This window comes from Solanum stenotomum, chromosome 11 (assembly GCF_019186545.1).
Source record: "Solanum stenotomum isolate F172 chromosome 11, ASM1918654v1, whole genome shotgun sequence".
In the NCBI taxonomy this organism is placed as follows: domain Eukaryota; kingdom Viridiplantae; phylum Streptophyta; class Magnoliopsida; order Solanales; family Solanaceae; genus Solanum; species Solanum stenotomum.
Genome location: NC_064292.1, coordinates 23,810,586 through 23,823,512, shown reverse-complemented (window position 1 = coordinate 23,823,512; position 12,927 = coordinate 23,810,586). Strand labels below are relative to the sequence as shown.

Genomic DNA, 12,927 nt, shown 5'->3' with positions numbered 1-12,927 from the left:
GAAGAAGAGGAAGAAGAAGAAGAAGAAGAAGAGGAAGATGAAGAAGAAGAAGAAGAGGAGGAGGAACAAGAAGAGGAAGAAGAATAAGAGGAAGAAGAAGAGGAGGAGGAAGAATAAGAGGAAGTAGAAGAGGAAGAAGAGGAAGAAGAGGAAGAAGAAGAAGAGGAGGAAGAGGAAGGAGGGGAAGATGAAGAGGAAGAGGACGAAGAAGAAGAGGAAGAGGAAGAAGAAGAGAAAGAAGAATAGGAAGAAGAAGAAGAATAGGAAGAAGAAGAGGAAGAAGAAGAGGAGGAAGGATGAAGAGGAAGAAGAAGAGGAAGAGGAAGAAGAAGAGGAAGAGGAAGAAGAAATGATTGACAAATATACCTGTGGTTGAAGAGGATTAATGGGAGGAAGATGGAGTTGAGAGAAAGAGCGCCTATTTTTTAAATTTTTAGAAGAGGAAGAGGAAGAAGAAAAAGAGGAAGAAGAAGAAGAGGAGGAGAAGAAGAAGAAGAAGAAGAAGAAGAAGAAGAAGAAGTATTTTTTAATCTAATTAATATTATTTATTTATTTTTCACTTCTACCTAATATTTAAGACTTGTACGACTCCCACCTAATTTACTAACTTCTTTATCCCTTTTAATAGACCTTCCCTAGAAATCTCGACCTATACTTGGCTAACTCAAGTACAATTAGGAATACATTTTTACTTAGTTTATTATAAAAAAAATCTCAATTAACAGAAGATTTCCACTTTCACGCAAAGTAATGTCTTATTAAATTTCACTTAGCATTCATTAATGTATACATATGTATAAAACTAGTTTGTTAAAATGCATTACTTAAACCCCTCTTTTGAAGTTGTTTTTCTATTCATGCAATGTTCCCTATATCTACATATTTTTATACACAAGAATAGTTCCCTATTTATGTACGAGTTAGTCTTTTTAGGAATCAAGTTTTTGTATAACTTTCTCTGTTTTGCACCTACAATAACTCTTTGAGAATTAGATTTTTCCTAACTTTCACTTCCTATTCTTTTCTATTTTTTGCACGCACATTAAGGCCGAATAGCCCTGCTATGAGACTCAACGATACCATTGTTTCATTATGATTTTTACATAATGAAACAAATGAACAAAGTTTGAAAGTCAAATGAGATTTTCAGAGGATGTGAAGATAACTCACAATCGATCAATGAACATGACAACATGACAATATTTGAGCATGAAGTTTTCCATTCAAGAGAAATCAAGACTCTACACAAAAGGGAGACTTTGGATAGATTTTCTTAATGTAACTTCACTTTTCATGTATTTTACCAACTACATTTTGACCTAATTCTTTTGGTAGAATACGTATGAAACCCACATAGTGTACAATTTTACTATGTAACATTTTTAAATTTCCTTATTTGTAATAGCAGAACTACGCCTGACTTGATTCCCTCAGTGGGATACGTTGGCCACACATAAATGGTTCAACCACATTAAGATAATTTTTTTTTACTATTTATGAATCTGAACTACACATGGTCTGACCTTGGAGGGATATGTAGGCAACTCATACCGGGTTCGGTCCCTTTTATTAGAAAATGTTCAAATCATTTCTATGTACTTTGAACTACGTTTTAACCTGATTCTATCGACTAGATACGTAGGAATCCTATATAAGGTTCTGTCTCACAACAACATAAGTTTAGTGTACTTCTCTTAAATCAGCACTAGGGCAGAATTCTGGAAAAACTTGGTCAAGGAATGACCAGAATCTATCAAGCTATAAGCTGCTACATTATAAGAAGTAACAAACAAAGGGGGTTCATTTTGTTTCAAAATTATCACAATCTAAGAGTTTGGTAGAAATTATTTTTCTTACAACTTATAAACATATACTTACATATTTTCCTACGTACTAACAAATGCCTCTTTTGTCACGACCCAAGGGTACCCCCTAAACGTAACAAGGCACATAGAACCCTGAAAGGCTCCATGTAAGTTACCTAGCATATCATAACATAAGTAAAGAACAATAAAGAGTAAAATGCATTTTCAAGTCCAAAGTTTTCATAAAGGAAAGCGGAAGTCTAGACTCGTCTCAATTAGCCATCTATTACAATCTTTGAATCAAATAGGGTCACAACCCTTACAACATAATCTGAAAGTTTAATACAATGAAAAAAGAACTACAAGACATCATCCGTCGTCAAACCACGAGGACTCACCACAAGCAAGGAGAATAGTTGATTTCAAGCTTGAATCAAATGAAGATCACCTCAAACACCGGACCCTACACTTGTGGGAAAATGTAGAAAAATATGGGTTAGTACAAAAATGCACTAAATATGATAGCCATGCATAAAAACCTTGAAGACATGATAAAATGGACATTTTAGTTGAATGCATGCAATTTGCTAAGTTAAAGCATCATTTGAAGATAATGGAAAAGCATAAGTCATAATCATAATCAACTCATAAATCAACAAGGAACATATCATACATACCCTAAGTAAAGCTTCTTGAATAACTATAGTTCATAACTCATCTTTTTGTTCATACTATCATATTAGGGAATAGGCCTTAACTGACATAGACCATTTGAGCTTACCATGGAATCCGGTGTCTACCCCACACCGAAAAGGGGTTGTCCTACTTGCCTAAGGTAGAATCATACTCTTAGCTTAGGTGGATCCACTAGGTAAAGACCTATGAGGACACATAATTTATCATTTTTCGTAATGCCGCAAATATCACCCACCCCCAAGCCCACACTCCCAACACCCTCTAAGGTAACTCCTCCCCAACGCTTTCAAATTTGATGGTATTTCATCGTTGTTCTTCTCCGTGTTATTTTTGTAAGAATTTCAAAGATATTCTTTCATTGTTTCAATAATTATAGTTGTACGGTTTTTGGTTTCAAATTTCTTCAAAATCTCCATCTTCACTAGCTTGGGTTTCTACTGAAATTTTTGCTATAATTTGAATTTGAAATTTATGTATTAGGTATTTTTACTTTCATTGTTTCAATAATTGTAGTTGTACAGTTTTTGGTTTTAAATTTCTTCAAAATCTCTATCTTCACTTGCTTGGGTTTCTACTGAAATTTTTGCTGTAATTTGAATTTGGAATTTATGTATTAGGTATTTTTACTTTCATTGTTTCAATAATTGTAGTTGTACAATTTTTGGTTTCAAATTTCTTCAAAATCTACATCTTCACTTGCTTGGGTTTTTACTGAAATTTTTGCGGTAATTTGAATTTGGAATTTATGTATTAGGTATTTTTACTTTCATTGTTTCAATAATTGTAGTTGTACGGTTTTTGGTTTCAAATTTCTTCAAAATCTACATCTTCACTTGCTTGGGTTTCTACTGAAATTTTTGCGGTAATTTGAATTTGGAATTTATGTATTAGGTATTTTTACTTTCATTGTTTCAATAAGCATATGTGTTGCTTTTGATTCCTAGAATCGTATTTTAGGTTATATGCTTTGATGGTTGCAACTAAGAAGAAGTGGAGAGGAAGCTGCTCTTAAATCTGGTGTCCTTAGATATGGAAAAGGCAAATGGCGTAAAATTCTTAAGGATCCAAAATTTAGTGGTGTGTATTTAGTGGTGTGTTGTATCTGTGTTCAAATGTTCATCTCAAGGTAGTATTTTAGCTTGATATTTTTTAAAAAATTAATTTTATTCTGTGTATAGGAATTTTAGATGTTTCTCAAGTCAGATCCAGTGTATTATGTACCCTATAACTACTTAGTTAAGCTAAAGTTTTGATACAATCTACCTCTGTGATGACTTACAAGACAAGGGGAGAAGCATGACTATGATGGCAAACAGTTCGGGTTCTCAATGTAAAACAAGGTTGGCTTTGAAATGGATGTTTCAGTCCATTGTTGATGAGTCCACAAATTGGACTCATTTAGGGCTATATTTTAATAGAAATTGTGTCCTCAAATGCTTATTTGATCTCAATATCTGATGAAAACCCTTAAGTTTCAGGTATTTAAAGTTTGAAGGAAAGCATGGATACTACGTCGCAAAAATGAATGAAAAGGATGAAAAGAACGAAGAAATGAAGGCCTGAGGATCGCCGAGTCCACTTGGCGAGTCGTCGAAGGGTCTTACTTCGCCTTTTGTTCCAGTGTGCTGAGCCCTGAAGGAAAGGATCAAGTTGGCAGAAAAAGGAAGCAGTCGGCGCATCGCTGAGAAGTTTCGCGAAGCAGTACCATGTCACCCAATGACCCAGAGCACGACGATGCTGAAAGATGGTGCAAGACGGCGATGAACTACACCAAAAGGCAAATCGCCGAGTTGATCAACGATTTCGACTAACAACGCCGAAAGATCCGCTGCAGCACAAATCTGTGAACACTATAAATACTAGTTAGAGTTGTAGTTTTAAGAGTCAAACAATTATTATAATTTTCATATAGAATAGTACTTTTTGATATTTTTGCTCTAAGTTTGAGAGGGTTTTGAAGACTTGAAGATCCAAAGGGTTTCATCTTTAAGATTTGGATTTGGGTCTCTTAGATTCTTCAATTTTGGACTGTATCAAGACTTAAATCTTCATACCTAGTTAAATGCGAGCTCAATTTGGTATAAATTTCTATCTCTTATAAATGTGTGGCTAAAAACCCCAATTCTTGGGGTGTGATTTAGCGAATATGGGTTAAGATAATTGTTGGGTCTTGCTTGCTGATAGTTTAATCGTAGTTTAATTGCGATTTCATTTAGTAGTTGTGGATGAATTTAATGAATTTGTAGTTGAAAATACAAGTTTATTTATGTTTTTTCGGCTTGCTCGAGAGAGAGGTCGTAAAACTAAAACTACTAAATTGATGACCGGTGAGAGTGGGTCGACATGAGGTTCAGCTCGAGAGAGTGAATCCTAGTCTCATTCCCACACACTCAGCTCGAGAGAGTGAGAGGGTTAAGACGTAGGCCTATCTTCTGCAGCAAGTGGGTGTCCGATAGCAACGCATTTGAAACGGGATAAGTTGCTCGAGAGAGAGCTTATTCCCCTTAAAGTTTAGCCTAGTCACAATTATTCTATGAATCTTCTATCGAAAGCATGTACCCAATAATCTAGCTTAACCCGTATTCCCGTCACATCCCAAGGATCCCCTCTCATTACTTAGAAATCCTTGTTTATTTTGTTGTTTTTACTTACTAGTGGCAAAACCCCATTGTTAATTGATAGTCTTATGTACCCCTTTAATTTACAATGTTTTTAATCATTAATGTCTTTAGCTATGACTAGTTAGAACTAAATTTTATTTTTCTATTAATTCTCAAAACCACTCTCTTGGGAACGATTTCAACCCTTGGTTGAGTTACTAAACTATTGTACGATCATAGACACTTGCATCGAAAGTTGTGTCTTGATTATGCAAACATCACCCGTGCAGAATGATAGTTCTGAAAGTGATGAAGAAATTCCTGAAGTAAGACCAGCTATAAATTCTAGTGGTTCAAGAAGATCTCTGCCAAGGTTATTCTTTTCGGAGATTCTTAGTTGTTACATCATCATTCTCATCATGTTATAATCTTGTAGATTTCTTTGTGCTTATAGATATCATTATGTTTGTTCTTCTCATAATCATGTTGGTTTCATAAATTTTCACTTTCTTGAAATGTGGTTGTCGATATGTAGGTTTATCTAGTTTTTCAGTATTTTGGAGCTGGTAGAAGCTGTTCAATAAGCCTCATGCCTAAATATTGGATGTTAATAATAAGTTCAACAACTTTACATTTAGTTAGTCAGCATAATATTATAAATTAAAGTTGGCATTACATTCTATATATACATTTACTTCAAAAGAATGATCTTCTCCAATTTGTTAGACGAGGAATGATCTTCTCCAATTCTTGCTTATTTTTTATTGTTATAGGTTGGATAATCTTTTAATGGAGGCAATAAACAACTTGAAGGAGCCAGGTGGTTCCAACTAGAGTACCATTGCTACATACATAGAGGTACTTGTCGTCTTATTTGAGTTCCATGTGCGAGAAGTAAAGATACAATAGTTAGAACAATATTTCATTTACTATTACCATGCTCAGCATTCTTATGATTTGAAGGACCTGTAACATGTTTTCATTTTGGAGTTTTGCTTCTTATTTTACCATTAATAAAATTCTGAATGGTGTTTGGAATTTGTCATTCATGCATACTTGATTTTGAGGCACTCTTGGAGTCAGTATAACTAAACCTTAGTATGCTTTAGTCATAAGCGTGGCACTTGTTGTATGTCTGCGGCTTGTAAAGCCTATTAATGAAGAAAAAAGAGTTAGCTTGCTTCTTTAATGTCATAGTCTTTCTAGGATATCAAGAATTGACTGTAAAGCTGGAAACAAGACCAGATATAATTTGATCATTAAGCCAAAGGGTTTTTTTACTCGCCGTAATTCCTTTACGGAAGAGTCAACTGCATTTGAAAAGTGTACTTGCAAAGTATTGCATCAATGGGTCCTAGAGTATGTATCCCCTTCAATATATATGGAGGGTAGATGGACCAATGGAAATATGAATATGGTAGTGCTATATGAATATTAGTTTATAAATGATCTTGATTACTTTACTATAGGAATATCCCCTATTCCCCAAGGATGGGCTACCGTAAGCAGGTTTTCCATATAATTGTTGGCTTGTCCATCCTGACTAGAACATAGAACTTTCTTGTAAATAACCCACACAAGTTAAAACTGCTGCGATTTCACTTCTTAGAAGAAACATGACTTATTACCAGATCGGTTAGTTCATTTACTTAATATAGCTTTCTTCCATTTTGTAGGACCAATATTCGGCACGTCCAAACTTTAAAAGGCTACTATTCGAAAAACTGGAGTATCTAACTGCAACTGGAAAATTCATAAAGGTGATTTTTCTTGTGTTCTTCATTTTTTTAGTTAGATCATCTTGCATAAGCTTAGAGCGAAGCCAGTAAGAATTGCACTTGCATTCAAGCTTTTGAATGATCTTCTGTTACTTGTTCTCGACATGGTTGATCATAATACTCACAATATAGTTCTTCTGCAGATGAAGCGGACATATAAAATGGCACCTAAATTATGTAGGAAATATAGAAGGAGAATACTATCTTTAGAGAATGTTCAAGTTTTATATAGCCTACTTAAGGCCACTTGAGATGATTAGAATTATCAATTACATCTCTATTTATAGTAGTAAAATGTAAAATCAAAAGTCTTGCACAAATAACTAAATACATGTATCACAATTAACTAGAAACATGTATTACAAACTCCTAAAGGACTTCTTGAAAAACTAAGAGAAGATTTTGGAAGACTAAACATTAATGTGGATGCATTAATTCCAACACTCCCCCTTAATGCATTTGCTTGACAACTCCAATGCGTTCTCGAAGATAGCAATTTTTTTCTCTAGGAAGTGTTTGATGTCAACAAGTTGTTCTCCTGTCTGGCAATAATGCAATTAAATTTCACCTTTCTCTTTTTCTTCTCAGATAAAATGATACTTGATGGAAATATGCTTTGATCTTTCATGGTTGACTGGATTCTTGGCAATTGCAATTGCTGATTTGTTATCACAATACAAAACAATCCATTCTTTTTGCTTTTCACCAATGTCTTCAAATATTTTCCTGAGCCAAATAGCTTTAGAAGTAGCCTTAGTTGCTGAGACATATTCTGCTTCGGCAGTGGATTGAGCAACAACACTTTGCTTTTTTGATAACCAAGAACAAATACTTGATCCAAATAAGAAAGCGTAACCAAAAGTACTTTTCATGTCATCTATACTTCCAGCCCAATCACTACCAGAATAACCAATTAAGTTCAAATCTCCACCAAATTTGTACATTATCCCATAATCCATTGTTCCTTGCAAGTAGCGTAGAACACACTTTGCAGCTCCAAAATGCACTTGGCTTGGTTCTTGCATGAATCTGGATAATAAACTTGCAGCAAACTTAATGTCAGGCCTTGTTGAAGTAAGATATAGAAAACTTCCAATCAAGCTCTTATAGAGTGAGCTATTAGCTTTATTTTCTACCAAATTTGTACATTATCCCATAATCCATTGTTCCTTGCAAGTAGCGTAGAACACGCTTTGCAACTCCAAAATGCACTTGGCTTGGTTCTTGCATGAATCTGGATAATAAACCTGCATGAAACATAATGTCAGGCCTTGTTGAAGTAAGATATAGAAAACTTCCAATCAAGCTCCTATAAAGTGAGCTATTAGCTTTCTTTTCTCCATCATCTTTTTTGAACTTCTCATTTGCTGCTAATGGTATGGCCACAGACGTGCAATCCATCATTTTAAATTTTTGAAGAATACTTTTAGTATACTTCTTTTGAGAAATGAAAATTCCTTCTTTCACTTGAGAAACTTCGATGCCCAAGAAATAATTTAGCAACCCAAGATCACTCATTTCATAGGCTTGCATCATATCTTGCTTGAATTTTTGCATCATCTTCACATCATTTCCTGTAAAGGGTAGATCATCCATATAGAGACAAACAATGATGATGCTGCCATGTTCTTTCTTCACATACAAAGTGGCTTCGCTTTTACTTCTCTGAAAATTATTTTTCAGAAAGTATGTATTTATTTCATTGTACCAGGCTCTTGGAGCTTGCTTCAGCCCATAAAGAGCTTTTTGTAGCCTGTATACCTTCTCTTCTCCCCTTTGAACAAAAAATCCTTGTGGTTGCTCAACATAAATCTCTTCATCAAGTTTTCCATTAAGAAATACAGATTTAACATCAAGTTGAAATATCTTCCATTTCTTTTGTGCAGCAACAACAATTACGGTTCTAATTGTCTCAAGACGAGAAACTAGAGAGAAAGTTTCATAAAAATCAATACCTGGTTTTTGCGTAAAGCCTCTAGCAACCAACCTTGCTTTGTGCTTTTGAATATCTCCTTCCTGATTGAGTTTGATTTTGTAAATCCATTTTAGACTTACAACTTCTCTTTCTTTGGGTATAGCCACAAGCTCCCAAGTATTATTTTTTTCAATCATCAGAATTTCATCTTCCATGGCTTTCTTCCAAATATCATGCTTTATTTCCTCCTCATAATTTTCTGGCTCAACATCGGCAAAATTACATCTTTGATAAATGTCATTCAACATTTTGGTTCCTCTTGGAGGCGGTCCTTCATCATCTGTTATCTGAGATTTCTCCCCTTTGAGGGACATCTTCCTCTTTCTCATCCTCTTCTTGATTTGATACATCTAAAGATATGATAGAAGTATATTCTATCTTTTTATCCTTCCAATTCTATGCTATTTTTTCATAAAAAATGACATCTCTACTAACAACAAGTTTGTTAGTTTCAAATTCTCGACTTGTGTATTCACTTCCTCTGTCACTGCGAATTGTTTTGATACTGTAACATTTTTGCTTCTCAACAAGGGCTTTAAATTTCTTGAATGTAGTAAATGCTTCTGACTTTTCTTCCAAGAAATAAACCCAAGTCATTCTCGAAAAATCATCAATAAAGATTAGAAAGTACCTTTGATTTCCAAGAGATGGAGTTTTCATAGGTCTGCAGATGTCGGTATAGATTAGTTCCAAAAGTAAAATTGCTCTCCAAGACATCCCTTTTGGAAAAGACTTTCTATGTTGCTTTTCCATTACACAACTTTCACATGGATCCACCTCAATATGTATCTCAGGAAGGCCTTGCACCTTGTCTTTTTGCTTGAGAAGCTTCAAACCATGAAAATTCAAGTGACAAAATCTTTTGTACCAAAGCCATGAATCATCTACAACTTCATTTTTAATGCATTGAAATGAAATTGCAAAGTAAAGTTTCTTTTTATCATCTTTACTTTAACAATGACTTGATTTGACTCAATTTTATCATAAATCTTGCAATAATTATCTCTAAACACAAGAGAATAACCATTTTCCATGAGTTGACCAACACTAAGCAAATTTTCTTCCCAGTCAGGAACATAAAGAACATCATGAATTCTTACCGCTCCCTTTTATGTTGATCAAAATAGTACCTTTACCTTTTGCATCAACTAAGGCTCCATTCCCCATTCTCACTTTAGTAGTGATGCTATTATCAATTGAGAGGAAAGCCTTTTCATCTCCAGCCATGTGATTACTACAACCACTATCAACATACCATTCATTGCTTTTTGTTGAAGTATCAGATTTAGAAGCAAAGAAAAGGTTTTCTTCCCTTTCTTCCTTCTATTTTTTTTAAAAAAATGCTTGCTTCCGTTTCTTGTGCCAGCAATCCTTCTCAATGTGTCCAAACTTTTTACAAAAGTTACATTTGGGCTTGCCTTTGTGCCAACATTTTTCTGTAGTGTGATTAGTCTTTTTGCAAACTTTACAAAAATGACTAGAACTTTTCTCACCTTTTTCTTCAACCTTCTTAGCCGAACCATCATGCTCCTGCTTCTTTTTTTTGGACTTTAATTCTTATTTTGTTGATTTTTTGAGAATTTTTGAGAATTCTCATTGGTTCTGGACTGGAAAGTAGTGTCTTTGGGTTGATCTTCATGAAAAAATATTCTCTTCTCGTGTGCACGAAATGATCCAACTAGCTCTTTGATAGAAAGATTAGAAAGATCTTTCATCTCCTCAGTGATAGAAACAATGTACTCATACTTTTCTGTGACACTAATTATAATATTTTCCACAACTTGTTGGTAAGTAATTGTATCACTATGATTTCTGATTTCATTAACAATATTCACGACTCTTGTGTAATATTCATCTATTTTTTCAGATTCTATCATCTTCAAATTTTGAAACTCTCTTCTAAGAGTTTGAAGATTTATAATGTGTCACCATACACCTCAGTTTCCAGAGACTCCCAAGCTTGTTTTACAGTCTCACAAGTAGCAATTTTTGCAAAATATGCTCTTGAGACTCCCATTTGGATTTTGCTTAAGGCTTTTGCATCTTGACGATACTTAGCCTCAAGATGTTTCATCTTTGCTGTTGTAAGTTCACCATCATTTTCTGGCTCTTCAAAGCCATTTGCAACAATAGTCCACAAACCTTCAGCTTTCAAATGTGTTCTTATTCTTATCTTCTAGTATTCAAAATCAGTTCCATCAAAAAATGAAGTAAGAACAACTGAAGAATCAGCACCTTCATTTGTTTTGGATGCCATATTTTTTCTTCACCTAACCCCAGATTAAGAACAAAAACCTACTCTGATACCAATTTGTAGGAAATATAGAAGGAGAATACTATCTTTAGAGAATGCTCAAGTTTTATATAGGCTACTTAAGGCCACTAGAGATGATTAAAATCATCAATTACATCTCTATTTATAGTAGTAAAATGTAAAATCAAAAGTCTTGCACAAATAACTAAATACATGTATCACAATTAACTAGATACATGTATTATAAACCCCTAAAGGACTTCTTGAAAAACTAAGAGACGATTTTGGAAGACTAAACATTAATGTGGATGCATTTATTCCAACAAATTATTATTTTCAGACAGAAAAAGAAATCCCTCTGTTTCCCTCATGAATAGAAATGAGAGAATCTCTTCTATGGTTGATAGGGATGACATAAACATGCTCACTAGATCTCAAAAGGTAGTCGCTGCCACTGCACAAGCAGTTGCAGAAGCAGATGCTGTTATAGTTGAAGCCAAGGAGGCTAATAGGGAGGTTGAGGCTGCTGAAACTGATGTTGAAGCTAGACATGCATTTGCAGAAACTGCACTGAAAATACTACAAGTGAGAAGCATCCCAAGGATGGTAAGTTCTTCTCTAGTTGCATCTACTGCGTCCTCTTTTTCTCATATTTTTGTTTTCCCTTGCGCTTGGGGTTATGCGGCTTAATGTCTAGATATCATTGCCTAGCACAAACTTTGGTACTTTTTGTATGATTTTCAATTCCCCTTCAACTTTACTTTAAATGAGATGTACTAATTTAAAAACAAATGTCGCTACTTAGTTCGTTTCTTAAGCAATGTTGAAATATACCTTAACTTAGTAATAAAGTTGGGTACTATCTTATTGCCAAGCATAATCTTCCCCTGACTGCATTAGTTTCTATTTTGATGACTCGTCACTTTGACAGTGTTATGTTGTGACATTGTCATGTATCATCTGCTTAAGTTAAATAGTTCGTAAACTATTGCACTTAACTCTGAGTAATACAATCTCAACAACCAGTATTGTGGTGAGAATTGGAAGCTATAGGCATCAGATACTTTAGCATTCTACTTATTTTGGCACATGAAGATTTATGAGCTCACTCTTTTGACAGTGTGACACTTTTTATTTTGGGAGAGACGGGGTCGAATGTGGAGGGGAGAATTCAAAGGGGCATGATGATGTGTTAGGAAGCTGCTGAAACATGTCTTTTTGCATTAGTGGGTAACCTTGGCCTAAGTTGCTTGGACTATTCAGTTTCGGTGCCGCATCCTGTCCACACTATTTTGGTGTGAGATCAACACTGCATTTTGCCAATTGATTTTGGGTACTTTGACAGGGGTGAAATAATTGATTTCTAAAATCAAAACAAAAGCAAGGGTGAAATCACATTTTAGGCAATTTTTTATTGTTAAAAGATATTTGTATTCAAAAGTTAGCAGAAGGTAAAGTTACCAATTTTTTTTTTTAACAAAGTCGTGCTTTAATGATATTTATAGGTCAACATCACTGTTGTATGTTCAATGAATTCTAGAAGTCTATCATTGTCTCTTATGTGATTTGCAATGGCCATGTTACACCATCTGTACTTGATGATAATTACTTATTCAAACTATGTTACCTTTATAAAAATAAAATAAAATTACTGATTCAAACTTGCTCTCAAAATTTTGTGAATTCTTTTCCTTCAAAATAGTCCATAATTTAGGCCTATTTTATATCTGTCTTTTTAGTTATATGAATTATTTGTAGCTGAATCCGTGGACCCATATGCATATCTAGATCGTTATTTCTGAATCTTAAAATTTTGATC

At 34.3% G+C, this 12,927-nt stretch overlaps 1 protein-coding gene and 1 pseudogene across 3 annotated transcripts in view; both read left to right on the top strand.

Moving 5' to 3' along the window:
- The window catches only part of LOC125844725 (MAP3K epsilon protein kinase 1-like), a 468,061-nt gene that overhangs the window by 3,285 nt on the left and 451,849 nt on the right, over nucleotides 1-12,927 (top strand). The window lies entirely within an intron of this gene.
- Nucleotides 5,371-11,798, top strand: LOC125845775 (telomere repeat-binding factor 1-like; annotated as a pseudogene).